This window comes from Schistocerca serialis, chromosome 4 (genome assembly GCF_023864345.2).
Source record: "Schistocerca serialis cubense isolate TAMUIC-IGC-003099 chromosome 4, iqSchSeri2.2, whole genome shotgun sequence".
Lineage (NCBI taxonomy): Eukaryota > Metazoa > Arthropoda > Insecta > Orthoptera > Acrididae > Schistocerca > Schistocerca serialis.
The window spans coordinates 27,089,037-27,110,333 of record NC_064641.1 but is presented as its reverse complement, the minus strand read 5'-3'; the positions used below and the strand labels follow the sequence as shown (position 1 = coordinate 27,110,333).

Here is a 21,297-nt window from a genome sequence, read left to right as displayed (position 1 = left end):
AGCTTGCTCTTCAACACACATCTCACCACGTTTAAAGCTCCCATACCACTTGGAAACCTGCGTGCGGCTCATAGCGTCCTCCTGCAAAGCTTCCTGAAGCATTAGGTGTGTCTCCGTTGCAGTTTTTTAAAGCAGGAAACAAAATTTGACACACACTCTTTGTTACTTCAAAGTTGCCATAACGACTTCGAAGAGGTAACCCACCAACAGTCAGAGAAACACAATACCACACTTGCACGATCAGCTCTACACTGACGCCGTCTGCACAGCTGTTTCATGAAGGTCTCTGCTAACACCATCTAGCGTGAGAGCCCTGCACTACGTCTACGAGTGGCAGCGCCCTCGGAGTCCGGTTTCTTTTGGGTCCTCCCTCATAACGGTCTACACCAGGGCTTCCCAACCTTTTCAGCTGGCGGACCCCTTCTTCAGTCGAAAATCCATGGCGGACCCCTAGTCAGTGAGGAGCACAGTAACTTTAAATTTCAGAGCGAAACCCATGTGAACTGAAAGCTTCTTAATGCAAGTGCTATGTTCCCCATGACACCCCCCCCCCCCCCCGAAGTATCAATAGTCTTTGGTTTAGAGATGAATGAAAACAACTTGAAATTAACGATCCAATCTGAATTCCCACTGTATCCACACACTTACTAGTGGATTTACTCCCTTTGTTCAACACACTATAGCCTGATTAAAATTCTTTGGTAATCGACATTTCACACGATGGAGCTGCCTTCCTCCAAGAGCAATCAACTTCACGTCCAAACTGTTCGCTGTTGACAAGCTGCCGCCTGTGGTCTGTTCACTTCCACTGTTTGGCAACTGTTGTGTAAGGAGCATGCATATTTTGTAACAGTCGTGTGTGTGTGTGTGTGTGTGTGTGTGTGTGTGTGTGTGTGTGTGTGTGGTTTTTCGTGAAATCCGAACAAAAATGTTCAAATGTATGTAAAGTCTATGGGAGTCAGAAATAGACTTATTAGGTAGTACACTGACAAAGCAAGTTTAACATTTAATGACGCCTGGGGAGGCATACGTGCCAGCGAGCGCTGTGATTGGTCGACAAAGCTCGCTCCGCGCATGTGTAAAACGTTTCAGCGCATCTAGCGCCGTGAGCCGGCGCACAAACGACCCCCGTATTGTTGCGAAACAGTCTATCAGAGATGCCGCATTCTCCGACACTAAACTGTGTGTGCTTTCTCACTTAGGAACCGCAAAGGCTGCTTGGAAATACGACCTGAAGTAAAAAGTACACATGTTTTTCAGGCGAGAAAAATAGTTATAGATTTGATTTTCACATTTTTATTCAATAATTTTACTCATTATTTTACACGATTTGGTGAAAGGTGGCCGCGGACCCCCTAGAAACAGCCGGCGGACCCCTAAGGGGTCCGCGGACCAAACGTTGGGAAGCCCTGGTCTACACGAGAGGTCAAAGTGGTGCTCCCCAAGTTAGCACTGGACTCCCGATGTCGAAGAGTGTATTCTACACTACAGACCCCCTGCACAGAACATTCGGGCCTTCCGTAAGCCAATGTCGCTGCCGCCTGTACCTGTTTGCCGCGTGTAGCGGCTGGTTAGCAGCCGGTCCACCAGCTGGTGCCGGCCTTGGCAGACACTGACCGCCGGCCTTGCGCGCAGACCGCTGCCCCCATCCCCCGCCCCCGCCTGCCGGGACCTCGTGCCCGCTACACCGTGAAGCCCCTACTTCGAGAGCTTCTACTCGTCTCGGTCGGCTGCCCGTGGCAAGTGAGTCCGGCACCGCCCCTCGAGTATTATTTCTCGACTAAGACTCCTTTAATCATTTGTGTTTATACGCTGGCGCCAAAACTCGGCGTGTTCCCAGTACCTGTCCGCTGTGAAAGTGAAGTTTCGTTGGACCGTTCTTCGTACAAAAAAGTTAGAATAAAGTATAATCATTAACAAAGTTTTAAACATGGCTGGTTGCTTCAGTGACCATTTCTGAAACAAATGAGCCCTCGCTCACAAGTATTTTTAGTCTTATTGACCAGGTTTCAACACTTCTAACAGTGCCTTCATCAGAATTAAAACAAGTAAAATGACCTATAACATAGTCACAAATATATATGAAGAGACATTTTTATATAAAAAGTCTTTAAGTACTGACTGACAATAAAAGACAGAGGCAGTACTTACATGTCACAAATACACTACTGGCCATTAAAATTGCTACACCACGAAGATGACGTGCTACAGACGCAAAATTTAACCGACAGGAACAAGATGTCTTGTGACAGCCAGAGCGAGAGCACCAGCAGCAGCGAGTACTGTTTGTATAAAGCGTTTATTTTGCATTTTGTTTACGACCTTCCACTAAGGAAGGGATTCTATTTGTGTTTATCTGCTCTGCATAGTAACTAACAGTTCTTGATAAAACTTTACGTAGTTTTCGTGTTAGATTTCTTAGTGCTTTCTTGATCGTTTAGAACAGAAAGCGCCCTAAAACCGTCTTTTGTTTGTTTCGCGGCCGTTAGCCACTAGTCACTTGAATCAGCAGTTGTCTTGTGACAGCCAGAGCGAGAGCACCAGCAGCAGCGAGTACTGTTTGTATAAAGCGTTTTTGTACTTATTTGCTGCGCTTAGCTTTTAAATAGTTTTTCTGGGAAAACCTAGCGTAGTTTTCGCGTCTCGTATTTCAGTGAGTGTTTCTTGATTATCAGAGTAGCTCATCAGAAGATTATCTTGGGAATTTGTCACCGTGTAGAGTAGGGTAAACATAGTCATGTGTAGGGACTGTGGTTGTTGTGAGCGGACGCAAGGAGAATTGGCCACTCTTCGGGGGCAGGTGGAGGCTTTGTCTGTTAGGCTCATCGAGCTCGAGGCGCAGGCGTCGGCTCGTAGTGGCGTTGGGGCAACTGTGGTGAGACCTATGCCTACTTCGGTGGCCTTGGAATCACATGGAACCCCTGATGTCGCTGCGTCTTCCGGCAGTGAGCATCTTACCGGTCAGCCATCACTCCAGGGTGAATGGCGGACAGTGGTGGGCTCGCGCGTGCCTGGCCGAAAGGCGAAGGTGGGATCTGGCCGCGTGGCAGCTGCCTTACCCCTTTCCAACAGGTACGGGGTGCTTCCTAGTGGTGATGACATCGTTTCCGAGCCACCACAGGATGCCTCGCCTGTTGGGCCAGTGGCCGATTCTCCGGCAAGGTCCCGACAGTCACAGAGGGCGGGCCTATTAGTTATAGGGAGCTCCAACGTTAGGCGGGTTATGGAGCCCCTTAGGAAAATAGCGGGTAGGTCGGGGAAGAATGCCAGTGTGCACTCGGTGTGCTTGCCGGGGGGTCTCGTCCGTAATGTGGAGGAGGCCCTTCCGGCAGCTATTGAACGCACTGGGTGTGACCGGCTGCAGATAGTAGCACATGTCGGAACGAATGACGCCTGCCGCTTGGGTTCTGAGGCCATCCTTGGTTCCTTCCGGCGGCTGGCTGATTTGGTGAAGACAACCAGCATCGCACGCGGAGTGCAAGCTGAGCTTAATATCTGCAGCATAGTGCCCAGAGTCGATCGCGGTCCTCTGGTTTGGAGCCGTGTGGAGGGTCTAAACCAGAGGCTCAGACGACTCTGCGACTATAATGGTTGCAAATTCATCGACCTCCGTTATTGGGTGGAGAACTGTAGGGCCCCCCTAGACAGGTCAGGCGTGCACTACACACCGGAAGCAGCTACTAGGGTAGCAGAGTACGTGTGGCGTGCACACGGGGTTTTTTTTAGGTTAGAGGGACCCCCCCTTGGGCGAAACGATAAAATACCTGACGGCTTACCAGAGAGGACATTATCATCGTTGATAAAGAACGTCCGTCCTCAGAGACCAAAAACAGGAAAAGTTAACGTAATATTGGTAAACTGCAGGAGTATCCAGGGCAAGGTTCCTGAATTAGTATCTCTTATTGAAGGAAATAGTGCGCATATAGTATTAGGAACGGAAAGTTGGTTAAAACCGGAAGTGAACAGTAACGAAATCCTAGACACAGAATGGAATATATACCGCAAGGATAGGATAAACGCCAATGGTGGAGGAGTATTTATAGCAGTAAAGAATTCAATAATATCCGGTGAAGTTATTAGCGAATGCGAATGTGAAATAATATGGGTTAAGCTAAGTATCAAAGGTGGGTCAGATATGATAGTCGGATGCTTCTATAGACCACCTGCATCAGCAACCGTAGTAGTTGAGCGCCTCAGAGAGAACCTGCAGAACGTCGTGAAGAAGTTTCGTGATCATACTATTGTAATAGGGGGAGACTTCAATCTACCAGGTATAGAATGGGATAGTCACACAATCAGAACTGGAGCCAGGGACAGAGACTCTTGTGACATTATCCTGACTGCCTTGTCCGAGAATTACTTCGAGCAGATAGTTAGAGAACCAACTCGTGAAGCTAACGTTTTAGACCTCATAGCAACAAATAGACCGGAACTTTTCGACTCCGTGAATGTAGAAGAGGGTATCAGCGATCATAAGTCAGTGGTTGCATCAATGACTACAAGTGTAATAAGAAATGCCAAGAAAGGAAGGAAAATATATTTGCTTAACAAGAGTGATAGGGCACAAATCGCAGAATATCTGAGTGACCACCATCAAACGTTCATTTCTGAGGAAGAGGATGTGAAACAAAAATGGAAAAAATTCAGGAACATCGTCCAGTACGCCTTAGATAAGTTCGTACCGACTAAGGTCCAAAGCGAGGGGAAAGATCCACCGTGGTATAACAATCATGTACGAAAGGTACTACGGAAACAAAGAAAGCTTCATCATAGGTTTAAGAGTAGTCGAATCATAGCTGATAAGGAAAAGCTGAACGAAGCGAAAAAGAGCGTAAAGAGAGCAATGAGAGAAGCATTCAACGAATTCGAACATAAAACATTGGCAAACAATCTAAACAAGAACCCTAAAAAGTTTTGGTCATATGTAAAATCGGTAAGCAGATCTAAATCCCCTATTCAGTCACTCGTTGACCACGATGGCACCGAAACAGAGGACGACCGAAGAAAGGCAGAAATACTGAATTCAGTGTTCCGAAACTGTTTCACTGCGGAAAATCGTAACACGGTCCCTGACTTCAGCCGTCGCACGGACGCCAAAATGGAAAATATTGAAATAAACGATATCGGAATTGAAAAACAACTGCTATCACTTAGTAGCGGAAAAGCATCCGGACCAGACGAGATACCCTTAAGATTCTACAGTGATTATGCTAAAGAACTTGCCCCCTTTCTATCAGCAATTTATCGTAGATCGCTGGAAGAACGTAAAGTACCTAGCGACTGGAAGAAAGCGCAGGTCGTTCCCATTTTCAAGAAGGGTCATAAATCAGATGCGAATAATTATAGGCCTATTTCGCTTACGTCAATCTGTTGTAGAATAATGGAACATGTTTTGTGTTCTCGTATTATGACGTTCTTAGATAATACAAATCTCCTTCATCATAACCAACATGGATTCCGCAAACAGAGATCATGTGAAACTCAGCTCGCCCTATTTGCCCAAGAAATTCACAGTGCCGTAGACACTGGTGAGCAGATTGATGCCGTATTCCTGGACTTCAGGAAAGCATTTGATACGGTTCCGCACTTACGTTTAGTGAAAAAAATACGAGCTTACGGAATATCGGACCAGGTTTGTGATTGGATTCAGGATTTCCTAGAAGAAAGAACACAACATGTCATTCTTAACGGTTCAAAATCTGCAGATGTAGAGGTAATTTCGGGAGTACCGCAGGGAAGCGTGATAGGACCTTTATTGTTTACAATATACATAAATGACTTAGTTGACAACATCGGTAGCTCCGTGAGGCTATTTGCAGATGACACGGTTGTCTACAAGGAAGTAGCAACATCAGAAGACTCGTACGTACTCCAGGAGGACCTGCAGAGGATTAATGCATGGTGCGACAGCTGGCAGCTTTCCCTAAACGTAGATAAATGTAATATAATGCGCATACATACGGGCAGAAATCCATTCCAGTACGATTATGCCATAGGTGGTAAATCATTGGAAGCGGTAACGACCGTAAAATACTTAGGAGTTACTATCCGGAGCGATCTGAAGTGGAATGATCACATAAAACAAATAGTGGGAAAAGCAGGCGCCAGGTTGAGATTCATAGGAAGAATTCTAAGAAAATGTGACTCATCGACGAAAGAAGTAGCTTACAAAACGCTTGTTCGTCCGATTCTTGAGTATTGCTCATCAGTATGGGACCCTTACCAGGTTGGATTAATAGAAGAGATAGACATGATCCAGCGAAAAGCAGCGCGATTCGTCATGGGGACATTTAGTCAGCGCGAGAGCGTTACGGAGATGCTGAACAAGCTCCAGTGGCGGACACTTCAAGAAAGGCGTTACGCAATACGGAGAGGTTTATTATCGAAATTAAGAGAGAGCACATTCCGGGAAGAGATGGGCAACATATTACCACCGCCCACATATATCTCGCGTAATGATCACAACGAAAAGATCCGAGAAATCAGAGCAAATACGGAGACTTACAAGCAGTCGTTCTTCCCACGCACAATTCGTGAATGGAACAGGGAAGGGGGGATCAGATAGTGGTACAATAAGTACCCTCCGCCACACACCGTAAGGTGGCTCGCGGAGTATAGATGTAGATATGCAAATTATTAGCTTTTCAGAGCATTCACACACGGTTGGCGCCGGTGGCGACACCTGCAACGTGCTCACATGAGGAAAGTTTCCAACCGATTTCTCATACACAAACAGCAGTTCACCGGCGTTGCCTGGTGAAACGTTGTTGTGATGCCTCGTGTAAGGAGGTGAAATGTGTACCATCACGTTTCCGACTTTGATAAAGGTCGGATTGTCGCCTATTGCGATTGCGGTTTACCGTATCGCGCGACATTGCTGCTCGCGTTGGTCGAGGTCTAATGACTGTTAGCAGAATATAGAATCAGTGGGTTCAGGAGGGTAATACGGAACGCCTTGCTGGATCCCAAAGGCCTCGTATCACTAGCAGTCGAGATGACAAGGCATCTTAACCGCATGGCTGTAACTGATCGTGCAGCCACGTCTCGATCGCTGAGTCAACAGATGGGGACGTTTGCAAGACGACAACCATGTGCACGAACATATCGACGACGTTTGCAGCAGCATGGACTATCAGCTCCGGGACCGTCGCTGCGGTTACCCTTGACGCTGCATCACAGACAGGAGCGCCTGCGATGGTGTACTCAACGACGAACCTGGGTGCATGAATGGCAAAACGTCATTTGTCGAATGAATCCAGATTCTGTTTACAGCATCATGATGGTCGCATCCGTGTTTGGCGACATCGTGGTGAACGCACATTGGAAGCGTATATTCGTCATGGGGTGCCATTGGTTACACGTCTCGCTCACCTCTTGTTCGCATTGACGGCACTTTGAACAGATGTGTTACGATCCGTGGCTCTACCCGTCATTCGATACCTGCGAAACCCTACATTTCGGCGGGATAATGGACGGCCGCATGTTGCAGGTCCCTGTACGGGCCTTTCTGGATACAGAAAATGTTCGACTGCTGCCCTGGCCAGCACATTCTCCAGATCTCTCACCAATTGAAAACCTCTGGTCAATGGTGGCCGAGCAACTGGCTCCTCACAATACGCCAGTCACTACTCTTGGTGAACTGTGGTATCGTGTTGAAGCTGAAAGGGCAGCTGTACCTGTACAGCTGTTTGACTCAATGCCCAGACGTATCAAGGCCGTTATTACGGCCAGAGGTGGTTGTTCTGGGTAATGATTTCTCAGGATCTAAGCACCCAATTTACGTGAAAATGTAATGACATGTCAGTTGTAGTATAATATATTTGTCCAATGAATACCCGTTTATCATCTGCATTTCTTCTTGGTGTAGCAATGTTAATGGCCACTAGTGTAATTAACAGGCCAGCAGGGCTTTAGTGACAAAATATATAAAAAGGAATGCGTGAAAGCGAGCCATTATGGGCTGCTCGTACCTGTACAGCCACAGGTTGCATATTTTGTGATTTAAAGCCCTTCTAGCCTGTTAATTATTTTATTTGTGACACGTAAGTACTGCCTGTGTCTCTTATTGTTAGTACTTATACTTCATATAAGAAATGTCTTTTCCTATAAATTTGTAGCTATGTTATAGGCCATTTTAATTGTCTTAATTCTGATGAAGGCACTGTTAGAAGTGTTGAAACCTGGTCAGCAGGACTAAAAATACTTGTGACCGAGGCCTCATTTGTTTCAATTTTAATTTACATTTTCAATAGTTTGAGAATTTGTAACATCAGAGGGGCGAGCAGTTACAACATGCCACCTTCGCATTGAGATACGGAAGCCAGTTTCTCATTCTTGCAACATTCCTCATCGCTCGTACAGGGGCGTAGAAAAAAATGGTTCAAATGGCTCTGAGGACTATGGGACTTAACATCTGAGGTCATCAGTCCCCTATACTTACAACTACTTAAACCTAACTAACCTAAGGACATCACACACATCCATGCCCGAGGCAGGATTCGAACCTGCGACCGTAGCAGCAGCGCGGTTCCGGACTGAAGCGCCTAGAACTGCTCGGCCACAGCAGCCGGCTCCTACTGCGTCATTTCTCTACGAAAATCCGAGGTTACGTGGTTCCTCTGGGTTAGCTACTGACCGTCGAAGTAACTGAATCACACAGAAGTAACAGGTGCAGTAGTGGCGACTACGAACAGAGATCACCTGAGCGGCAAGTTATGTTGGAAGCAGCGATAGCTGCTACGACGTATCACTTTGTTGTCAGTTTCAGTCACCAACGGCCAGCCTCAGTGTAGGAACTGGTAAGTTAGTACTTCTCATATCGGCTACTCACCAGCCAGCCTTTCTTTTTGCTTAATCGCAAAAAAACTTGTCCGCTCTCAGTTCCTTTCAACCATCACGTCTACATCTACATCTACCTTTATACACCGCAAGCCACCCAACGGTGTGTGGCGGAGGGCACTTTACGTGGCACTGTCATTCCTGTTCCAATCGCGTATGGTTCGCGGGAAGAAATACTGCCGGAAAGCCTCCGTGCGCGCTCCAATCTCTCTAATTTTACATTCGTGATCTCCTTGGGAGGTATAAGTAGGGGGAAGCAATATATTCGATACCTCATCCAGAAACGCACCCTCTCGAAACCTGGACGGCAAGCTACACCGCGATGCAGAGCGCCTCTCTTGCAGAGTCTGCCACTTGAGTTTATTAAACATCTCCGTAACGCTATCACGCTTACCAAATAACCCTGTGACGAAACGCGCCGCTCTTCTTTGGAACTTCTCTATCTCCTCCGTCAACCCGATCTGGTACGGATCCCACACTGGTGAGCAATACTCAAGTATAGGTCGAACGAGTGTTTTGTAAGCCACCTCCTTTGTTGATGGACTGCATTTTCTAAGGACTCCCCCAATGAATCTCAACCTGGCACCCGCCTTACCAACAAACTAATTTTATATGATCATTCCACTTCAAATCGTTCCGCACGCATACTCCCAGATATTTTACAGAAGTAATGCTACCAGTGTCTGCTACGTTATCATATAATCATACAATAAAGGACCCTTCTTTCTATCTCGTTATAGTCTGGTTTTAATTAAGTGTCATCTGACATTTAAGTCTACAAGCACACACAGCAGCAGTCCGCCCTCCGCGGAGATAGAGAACTGCTTTAAAGTCTCTACCTCCAACAAAAATCACATAAAAAACTTGTGTTTCATGTATGGTGTACATTTATACCTTGTCTACAAAGATATCGAAACCCAGATCTTAATTTTAATTAAGGTCAGGGTTTTAATAAGTTTATTTTTAAACGGGTGAAATTTTACCACCCCGGGGACAGCTGCTAACTGAACAAAAATATCCGGACTACTGTTCGTTAACATAAATACGGATGTGCCCACCCTTCGCCTTTACGACGGGTTCACATCTACTGGCGACGCTTACAGTGAGACATCTGATTGTCTGTGGAAGAATGGCAGCCAGCTCCTCCTCAAAAGTCGACACCAAAGAACGTAGGGCTGTTGGTCGTTGGGGTGTAAAGCGAAATCGACATTCTACCTCATCCCAAAAGTATGTCAGCGGGTTCAGGTCGGGACTGTGGGAAGGTTAGTCTATTTCAGGAATTTTACTGCCTCACAGCTACTGCTTTATGGTAAGGTGCACTGTCATGCTGACAATAACAGTCATCGTCTCCGAACTCCTACTCTGCTATAGGCAGTGCACAACGCTGTGAAATGTATTCATACCTTCACGCAGTTAAGGGGCTCCGGAAAGGCTCAAAAATCATGAAAAGTTCATGTTTACTTTTTTGCGTTTTCTGAATCTGCAGACTATTACCTTTTAATAGATATATAATTTATTCAATTCCGAAGACTACAACTATTTTTAAATTTTTTTTGAAATGTGTTCTACATGGGCGTGACCCACTGTGGCGCTGTTAAACTGCTGTCAAATGGTGTTATTATTAACGTCCGTGTTCATCAGGTACATTTTAGTGATGTGAGATAAAGTATGTGTTGTGGCTAACCTGTGATGGTTCAATATATATCGCTGGTGTGATTGTCGATTGTTTCATGTTTATTTACTCTGTCGTTATCTCGAAAATATTCGTAATTAATTCTGTTTCTTGAGTCTCTGTTTTGTTGAAGTATCATAATGAGTAAAAGTAAAGTTATTAGAAATCCTCTGATGGCTTTTAAGAAAAGGAGAAATGTTGGAAAGCCAAAGGTATGTGTTATTACTGTAAACAATACAGACGATAACCAAGTGAGTGAACCTAACCTCTCAAGTACACCTGCCCATAGCAGTCGAAGTGAGAAAGAAAATACTTCACAGAAGAAGCTCGGTTCAATGAGTGAAAACTATGAATGTTTTATGGGCGAATCGGATGTGAATGAAATATTTGATATGTCGGTTCTCAAAGGAATTTTTTCAAACTGTGTAAGATGTATTCATTGTAGTGAAGTTGGTCTGGAACTCTCCATAATAAAGCACGTAGGACTTGCTAGTGAAATACAACTGAAATGTGATAAGTGTTCATACATGACCACCTTTTGGAACAGTGTCGCAGTAACTGCAACTGAAGAAAATGGTAGCAAAATCTACGAACACAACAACGAGCGATGCTTGCTTTAGACAAGGAACGCCTTCGGGCTGCAGACAGGGCTGTAAAGAGTCTAGAAATACAAGCAAGAGTAAACAGGAGGAGGAACAAGAGGAAGCTGGAGGAGGAGTTTGCAGACGATGAAGATAATCCATCCTATGGACCTGGAATGCACTAAAAAGTTAATCCAATCTTTGTCGCTCGATTGCCAAAACTTTTATTTTCCCATACTAATTACATGTTTTCTAAGGATCTTCCAAACATATTTGTTTCAAACTTTCAGTAAATGTTACACAGTACCTTCTGCATAATTTAACACAGCCTTTTACCAAAAAACTGTATATTCTTGAATATATAAATAAAAAATTGCAAAAAAATGTTGTGAATTTTCATTACAATTGAAAAAAAATCATCTTTAATAACTGAACTAAAATTTTGTAAAATCCCTGTGTTAAGTTGTAGCCCATATTCCAATAAATAATCTGTAAAAAGTTCAACTTCCTACCTCAAATACTTTGTGAGGAAAGATGTAATTTATAAGCGTTATTTTAACATTGCAAGTATAGGGCGTTCCGGAGCCCCTTAAGAGTTTCCTTAAGCGCGGTAAGGAAACCACAACCTAACCACGAGAAACGCAGCCATGCCTTAAACCAGCTTCCCCGTACTTCACCATTGGCATCACACATGATGGCCGGTGAAGTTCTCCGAGCACTCGCCGAATCCAAACCCTTCCATCGGAATGCCACAGGATGTGACGCGATTCGTCACTCCGAATCACCCGTTTACATTCACCCACTGCCCAGTGGGTTCGCTCTTTACAGCACCTCAAGCGTCAGCACTGAGTATAGAAAAGTGTGTCTTCTGGGTAGCAGCTCACCCACCGTACCCCATTACTTTGAACACCCTAAGGACAGTCATTACGCTAGCTGGACTGCCGGGAGCACTTGGGAACTCACGCGTGATTCCTTTCGCCGAGGTCACGTGATGTTTCACAACCAACCTCTGCAATGGTCGACGGTCAGTGTCCTCAAGTACAGGGTTATTACAAATGGTTGAAGCGATTTCACACCTCTACAAAAACTTTGTTATTTGAGATATTTTCACAATGCTTTGCACACGCATACAAAAACTCAAAAAGTTTTTTTAGGCATTCACAAATGTTCGATATGTGCCCCTTTAGTGATTCGGCAGACATCAAGCCGATAATCAAGTTCCTCCCACACTCGGCGCAGCATGTCCCCATCAATGAGTTCGAAAGCATCGTTGATGCGAGCTCGCAGCTCTGGCACGTTTCTTAGTAGAGGGGGTTTAAACACTGAATATTTCACATAACCCTACAGAAAGAAATCGCATGGGGTTAAGTCGGGAGAGCGTGGAGGCCATGACATGAATTGCTGATCGTGATCTCCACCACGACGGATCGTTCGGTTTTCCAATCTCCTATTTAAGAAATGCCGAACATCATGATGGAAGTGCGGTGGAGCACCATCCTGTTGAAAGATGAAGTCGGCGCTGTCGGTCTCCAGTTGTGGCATGAGCCAATTTTCCAGCATGTCCAGATACACGTGTCCTGTAACGTTTTTTTCGCAGAAGAAAAAGGGGCCGTAAACTTTAAACCGTGAGATTGCACAAAACGCGTTAACTTTTGGTGAATTGCGAATTTGCTGCACGAATGCGTGAGGATTCTCTACCGCCCAGATTCGCACATTGTGTCTGTTCACTTCACCATTAAGAAAAAATGTTGCTTCATCACTGAAAACAAGTTTCGCACTGAACGCTTCCTATTCCATGAGCTGTTGCAACCGCGCCAAAAATTCAAAGCGATTGACTTTGTCATCGGGTGTCAGGGCTTGACGCAATTGTAAACGGTAAGGCTCCTGCTTTAGCCTTTTCCGTAAGATTTTCCAAACCGTCGGCTGTGGTACGTTTAGCTCCCTGCTTGCTTTATTCGTCGACTTCCGCGGGCTACGCGTGAAACTTGCCCGCAAGCGTTCAACCGTTTCTTCGCTCACTGCAGGCCGACCCGTTGATTTCCCCTTACAGAGGCATCCAGAAGCTTTAAACTGCGCATACCATCGCCGAATGGAGTTAGCAGTTGGTGGATCTTTGTTGAACTTGGTCCTGAAGTGTCGTTGCACTGTTATGACTGACTGATGTGAGTGCATTTCAAGCACGACATACGCTTTCTCGGCTCCTGTCGCCATTTTGTCTCACTGCGCTCTCGAGCGCTCTGGCGGCAGAAACCTGAAGTGCGGCTTCAGCCGAACAAAACTTTATGAGTTTTTCTACGTATCTGTAGTGTGTCGTGACCACATGCCAATGAATGGAGCTACAGTGAATTTATGAAATCGCTTCAATCATTTGTAATAGCCCTGTATATGAGGTCAGCCTTGTCTTCGTTTCTTCGTGTTGTTCCTTCGCATTTGCAGGCCCGCATCTCGGGGGCCGTGGAAGGGGGGGGGGGGCGCACACCGGAAGTTACTTCCTCTACGAATCATAAGTTGATTTTTGAGTGTCTGCATAATGTACGTGATGTTTGTGCCAGGGGAAGCCCCGTCGCATCTAGAAATTTAAAAAAAAGAAAACACTTTTCCACAGACAAAAGGGAACGGGGCTTTTTGCTTTTTTTTTTTTTATTATAAAATCTTATGGGACCAAATTGCTGAGGTCATCCGTACCTAAGCTTACACACTACTTAATCTAACTTACACTTCCGCTAAGGACAACACACACAGCCATGCCCGAGGGAGGACTTGGACCTCCAACGGGAGGAGCTGCGCGAACCGTGACAGGTCGCCTGAGACATCGCGGCTACCACGCGCGGCGGCTATACATGCTGAGCTGAATAAACTCTAACGGCTGAATGCCAATCCAATCTGTTTGTTTATGTGGTTGATTCGGTGTGCGAATGATAAGTGCTGTCATAATTATCGCCAAAATCCATAGATTCTGAATAGTTTTTATTCTCCCGGTCACAAATAAGTCCGACAGTTTTTAAGGGGGGAAGGACGTCAAACCAGCCGAATGGGAGCAGGAGAGGCACCACACGACATTTTAATTTCCACTGTCCTGAATAGAGGTTTGATGGCTTCCACTGCAAAGTGGAGGAGGAGGAGATTAGTGTTTAACGTCCCGTCAACAACGATGTCATTAGAGACGGAGCACAAGCTAGGATTAGGGAAACATTGAGAAGGAAATCGGCCGTGCCCTTTCAAAGGAACCATCCCAACATTTGTCTGAAACGAGATAGGGAAATCACAGAAAACCTAAATCAGGATGCCAGGAGACGGGTTTTGCAAAGTCACGTTTGAATTCCACAGAGCGAAATACGGTGACGTGTGATAGAAGAATGCTCTGTGAATAGGCGTGACACTGCACTTTGGCACACTTAAGACCAAATGACATGTCTTACACTTCCTCGAACATATACGTTTCGTACATCAAACTCTTCACAAAGATGTGCGCTACAAAATCAACATATTTCTGAAAAATCTTTTTATTTTTTTAATTTTGACGTCCTGTCTCAAACGCTCGACGCGGAGAGGTGGTCGCAACCATCAAGTTTTTGCCCCCGATCGGAAGTATCGTAGAGTCGGGACTGCGCATTTGCTTCACAATCACACCACCCCACCAACAATCGACTCGGGCAGCTTTACAAGGATTGAAATGTCTCTCACTGATTCGTTACTCAGGTGACATCCAATGACTGGTCCACGTTCGAAGTCTCCGAGCTCTTATGACTGGCTTATTCTGCTCTTACTGCTTCTCCACTGACAACACGAACCACCGCGCCTCGTTCTATGCTAGCAGGCGCGCCTCTCTTGACACCTTGTGGTCACAATTCCGCGTTACATAGGGGTCTCCGGATATTTTTACGCAGACAGCGTTCCCTTCTTTTCACTTATTACCAACCCCGGTAGCTGAGTGGTCAGCGTGACGGAATGTCAATCCTAAGGTCCCGGGTTCGATTCCCGGCTGGGTCGGAGATTTTCTCCGCTCAGGGACTGGGTGTTGTGTTGTCCTGATCATCATCATTTCATCCCCATCGACACGCAGGTCGCCGAAGTGGCGTCAAATCGAAAGACCTGCACCAGGCGAACGGTCTACCCGACGGGAGGCCTTAGCCACACGACATTTCATTTCATTTCATTACCAAAATACCTCATTCAGCAACGGGGCGGCTGGTATCGTCATTGTGCAATAGCACACTGTAAATGCGAGCCGGAAATCGAACTAAAAATACACCATTTCTCTTCGAATGCGCGCCGGTATGCAAATAAAGCGAACGAAAACAAGTTTTGTAGCACTCTCTCCGCGATAACTGGAAACCAGAGTCGAAGGCAGATAGTTTGTTGCGACAGCGCCAGATCCGATGTGACGTCATCCCTTCCGGCACTAGGAGTGCTATGTTTCTCACAGCACCAGGTCAGTATTTCTTGTTTGAAACTGTGCTAAATATAAAGGCCATAAATTCATCTAAATACCTAGGAATTACAACTACGAACAATTTAAATTGGAAGGAACACACAGAAAATGTTGTGGGGAAGGCTAACCAACGACTGCGTTTTATTGGCAGGACACTCAGAAAATGTAACAGACCTACTAAGGAGACTGCCTACACTACGCCTGTCCGTCCTCTTTTAGAATACTGCTGCGCGGTGTGGGATCCTTACCAGGTAGGACTGACGGAGTACATGGCAAAAGTTCAAAGAAAGTTAGCATGTTTTGTATTATCGCGAAATATGAGAGTGTCACAGAAATGATACAGGATTTGGGCTGGACATCATTAAAAGAAAGGCGTTTTTCGTTGCGACGGAATGTTCTCATGAAATTCCAATGACAAACTTTGTCTTCCGAATGCGAAAATATTTTGTTCACACCGACCTACACAGGGCGAAACGATCACCACCGATAAAATAAGGGAAATCAGAGCTCGTACGGAAAGATATAGGTGTTCATTCTTTCCGCGCGCTGTACGAGATTGGAATAATAGAGAATAGTGAAGGTGGTTCGATGAAGCCTCTGCCAGGCACTTAAATGTGATTTGCAGAGTATCGATGTAGATGTGTCTAAAGTGTTGTGCAGGCGTAGAGTATGAGAGATTTTTAAGGAGCACTTGCTGTAACGGCGGCATGGCCGAGTGATCATGTGCAATGACTAGCAGTTTGCCGGCTTAGGTTCGATTCCCGCTGCTACAATTTTTATTTTCTTTTATTCCTCATAGTTACAAAATTTTAATATATTTGAACAGTTATACACATATTCGATTTAGTTAAGATTACTCCTCGGTCGTAAGGCCGCAGCCCACTACGTTGTAACACATTGGTAAAATGTTGCACGAGCCAACAATGAGTATCACATTACTGCTATACGCTTCAATTAAATGTCACTTTTTCGCAACATTTTGAAATTCACATATGGTGTCGATGTCTTTAAAGTTCCTATGTTATTTTAGTTTGGTTGTGACCAATGCTGAGGCCGGGCGTAACTGCCTGAGAAGGGGACTTCAACGCTTGAATTACCTGTGAGGAATGAAAAAACTATTTCATCAGTTACGTACACGTCATTAAATTTATTGTACATCTGCATACATACTCAGCAATCCACCATACGGTGCGTGGCGGAGGGTACCTCGTACCACTACTAGCACCTTCTCTCCCTGTTCCACTCCCAAACAGAACGAGGGAAAAATGACTGCCTATATGCCTCTGTACGAACCCTAATCTCTCTTATCTGATCTTATCTTTGTGGTCTTTCCGCGAAATGTAAGTTGGCGGCAGTAAAATTGTACTGCAGTCAGCCTCAAATGCTGGCTCTCTAAATTTCCTCAGTAGCGATGCACGAAAAGAACGCCTCCTTTCCTCTAGAGACTCCCACTCGAGTTCCTGAAGCATTTCCGTAACACTCGCGTGATGATAAAACCTACCAGTAACAAATGTAGCAGCCCGCCTCAGGTCAATCCGACCTGATAGGGATTCCAAACTCTCGAGCAGTACTCAAGAATAGGTCGTATTAGTGTTTTATAAGCGGTCTCCTTTACAGATGAACCACATGTTCCCAAAAGTGTACCGATGAACCGAGGACGACTATCCGCCTTCCCCACAACTGCCAAATATTTAATCGACGTGACTGTGTCAAGCGCTACACTACTAATGGAGTATTGAAACATTACGGGATTCTTTTTCCTATTCATCTGCATTAATTTACATTTATCTATATTTAGAGTTAGCTGCCATTCTTCACACCAATCACAAATCCTGTCCAAGTCATCTTGTATCCTCCTACAGTCACTCAACGACGACACCTTCCCGTACACCACAGCATCATCAGCAAACAGCCGCACATTGCTGTACACCCTATCCAAAAGATCATTTATGTAGATAGAAAAGGCAATGCCTCCAGAGGCAATGGGGAAATCTTCATTTCTAGAAGTGTACGAAAGTTTTGTAAGGAATAAAAAGCAAGTAGTCCAGATGGCATTCGAAAACAAGGGGGAGGGGGGGAGTGTCCATCTTTGTGGGCACCCTTACCACACATGACAGCGGGTTGTGCGAAGGGTTCATGCAGCGAAATGCACACACAATGTGCGAGCGTAGGCTTCCGCGGCCGTTGTCGTCGCTGCTACAACTTTTCCGGGCATTTAACCGCCTCGTCAGGTTGTGTTAGGCCGGTATTACACTATCAAATTTCTTTGTCCAATATCTTTGTCAAAGATATTTGATAGTGTAATAGGGACTTTGTCAAATGTCGTCCAATATTTGATCAAATCTAGGGCCTCGCTGTATATTTGATCAAAGAAACCGCTTGTCTTCTGTTCACTGCAATGTGACATGTTACCACATGGAGCGCTAGCATCGCTGCAGCGTTATGTCGTCTGTAGTGTTTTTATAACCATTGCCGGTAAATACAATTGGTGTGTGCCGACAACTGCAAAATTAATAGAGATGTATGAAGCTGATGAGGCGCTTTACAACGTGAGGCACCCTGAATACAAAGATAGATTAAGAAGATTGGAGACCTAACCTGACCTGACCTAACCTAACCTGACCTAACCTAACCTAACATAACCCTCTCCTGTAGCAAGGAATCGGAGTGTTATAGTGAGCCTGTCTTCTGAAGATGTAGCAGTTCTTAAGTGAATATTGTGCTTTGTGATGCGAGGATACACTTCACTGAGCACATACAGAAATGTATGCTCATCCATTCTTAAGTAATTGATGTACGACTTTACGTCTTCCACTGTAACCTCACGTAACAAGTTTTGTTGAATGCTTTTATCGTGTCGTCGTAAAACCCACGGCTTCACTCAGATTAGATCAGTTTTTCGTTCCATAGATCCGTGCTGAGGAGATCCTCGTGGATGTGGAACATGTCGATTTTTTTTAAGCCGAAATAACAATACTAATAGTATGAATAAATACAATAGATCATTTGTTTCTATTAAAAATTTCGCCAATGGAGTAGAAGGAGTTGGCCAGTAGTAAGTCTTTCAGGCTCCTTTTAAACTGATCTTTATTTCTAACTAAATTTTTTATGTTTGCTGGCAAATTATTGAAGATGAGTGTTCCTGAGTAGTGGACCCCTTTTTGAACTAAAGTAAGTGCTTTTAAGTCCTTGTGCAGATCATTTTTGATCCTGGTATTGTATGTATGAACTGAGTTGTTTGTTGAAAAAAGGGATATATTATTTACGACAAATTTCATTAAGGAGTAAATATACTGAGAGGCAGTAGTTAGTATACCCAGTTCTTTGAAGAGGTTTCTGCAGGAGGTCCGTGAATTTACCCCACAAATAATACGTATTACACGCTTTTGGACTCTGAAAACTTTTGTTTGACTTCAAGATTTACCCCAAAATATTATCCCATATGACATTATGGAATGAAAGTAGGCAAAGTATGCAAGTTTTTTCATTTTTATGTTGCCTATGTCTGCTAACACTCGAATTGCAAATACAGATTTGTTAAGGCCTTTCTGCAGTTCTGTGGTGTGCTCCTCCCAACTGAATTTATTATCAAGCTGTAATCCCAGGACTTTTAAGACTGTCAACCTCGTATGTATGGTTCCTTTTTTCCCCCCACTTCTTTTCCGCATGTGCACACAATGCAATTGCGGTACGTGCAATTGCTGCGGTTAATAACAAGTTGTTGTCAGCCATCTTGAACTTTGACGAAAAATTTGATGACAGTGTAGTACCCCTTCTAGCGCTACATCAAAGATCTTTGTCAAATATATTTGGCGGAATATTTGATCACATCTTTGATCAAATCTGTGACAAAGAAATTTGATAGTGTAATACCGGCCTTATAGACCTACGTTCCGCCTACTGGCAGGTTGGCGCCAGCTGTGGCGCGGCGCGCAGGCTGGTGACGTCAGAGGGCGAGCCGCCGGCAGAGAGCGGCACGTGGCCGGCTGGCGCCCTGCCCCGCCCCTGCCCTGCCCAGCCGCTGCCGCTGCAGCCAGCGACATGCCTCAGCTGTGGCCACCAACCGGTCCCCTCTGGAATTCAACGCCCGGCCGCAGCCGCGCTGCACCTACGCGCTGCCGTGGAACTCTCTCAGGAGCAGCTTCCTCACTAATTCGGCGAAGGTCGCCGTACAGGATGTGCTTTTAATGGACAGAAGGCTTTTGACAGTGTAAATCATGGAATACTTCTAGATACGCTCAAGCACTATGGTATGAATGGGACAGCGCTCAAATGGTTTAAATCATACCTAACTGGGAGAGTGTAGAAAGTTGAAATAAGCAGTTCACATAATATGCAAAAAAACTGGTGAGTTCTCAAACTACGAACAATCAAGAATGGGGTGCCACAAGGTTCGGTCTTGGGTCCTCTGCTGTTCTTAATATACCGGGTGATCAAACAGTCAGTATAAATTTGAAAACTGAATAAATCACGGAACAATGTAGATAGAGAGGTACAAATTGACACACATGCTTGGAATGACATGGGGTTTTATTGGAACCAAAAAATACAAAAGTACAAAGAATGTCCGACAGATGGCGCTTCATCTGATCAGAATAGGAATAATTAGCATAACAAAGTAAGACAAAGCGAAGATGATGTTCTTTGCAGGAAATGCTCAATACGTCCACTATCATTCCTCAACAATAGCTGTAGTCGAGGAATAATGTTGTGAACAGCACTGTAAAGCATGTCCGGAGTTATGGTGACGCATTGGCGTCGGATTTGTCTTTCAGCATCCCTAGAGATGTCGGTCGATCACGATACACTTGCGACTTCAGGTTACCCCAAAGCCAATAATCGCACGGACTGAGGTCTGAGGACCTGGGAGTCCAAGCATGACGAGAGTGGCGGCTGAGCACACGATCATCACCAAACGACGCGCGCAAGAGATCTGTCGGCCTTTTGTGAATTTTTTTTTTTTTCTTCTAATAAAACCCCATGTCATTCCAAGCATGTGCGTCAATTTTTACCTCTCTATCTACATTATTCCGTGGTTTATTAAGTTTTCAAATTTATACTGACTTTTTGATCACCCGGTATATTAATGACTTGCCATTCTATATTCACGAAGATGCAATGCTGGTACATTTTGCCGATGATACAAGTATAGCTATCACACCCAACAGACAAGAATTAACTGATGAAATTGTAAACGATTTTTTTTAGAAAATCATTAAGTGGTTCTCTGCAAATGGGCTCTCATTAAACTTTGACAAAAGACAGTATATACAGTTCCACACAGTAAATGGAATGACACCATTAATAAATATAGACTTCGATCAGAAATCGGTAGCTAAGGTAGAATATTCAAAATTTCTAAGTGTATGCATTGATGAGGGGTTGAACTGGAAAAAACACACTGAGGATCTGCTGAAACGTTTGAGTTCAGCTACTTATGCTATTAGGGTCATTGCAAATTTTGGCGATATACACATCAGTAAATTAGCTTACCACGCCAAATTTCATTCTCTGCTTTTGTATGGGATCATATTCTGGGGTAACTCATCAATGAGTAAAAGAATGTTCATGGCACAAAAGCGCGTAATCGAAATAATTGCTGGAGCTCATCCAAGATCATCCTGCAGACACTTACTTAAAGAGCTAGAGATCTTCACTGTAGTCTCACAATATATGTATAATAACTTATGAAATTTGTTATTAACAATTCGAACGAATTCAAAAGTAATAGCAGTGTACATGGCTACAAAACTAGGAGAAAGGATGATCTTCAC

At 44.7% G+C, this 21,297-nt stretch overlaps 1 protein-coding gene across 1 annotated transcript in view; it reads right to left on the bottom strand.

Annotated features, from left to right (window-relative positions):
- Positions 1–21,297, bottom strand: part of LOC126473407 (rho guanine nucleotide exchange factor 10) — a 554,949-nt gene that overhangs the window by 460,066 nt on the left and 73,586 nt on the right. The gene's annotated exons all lie outside the window — the stretch shown is intronic.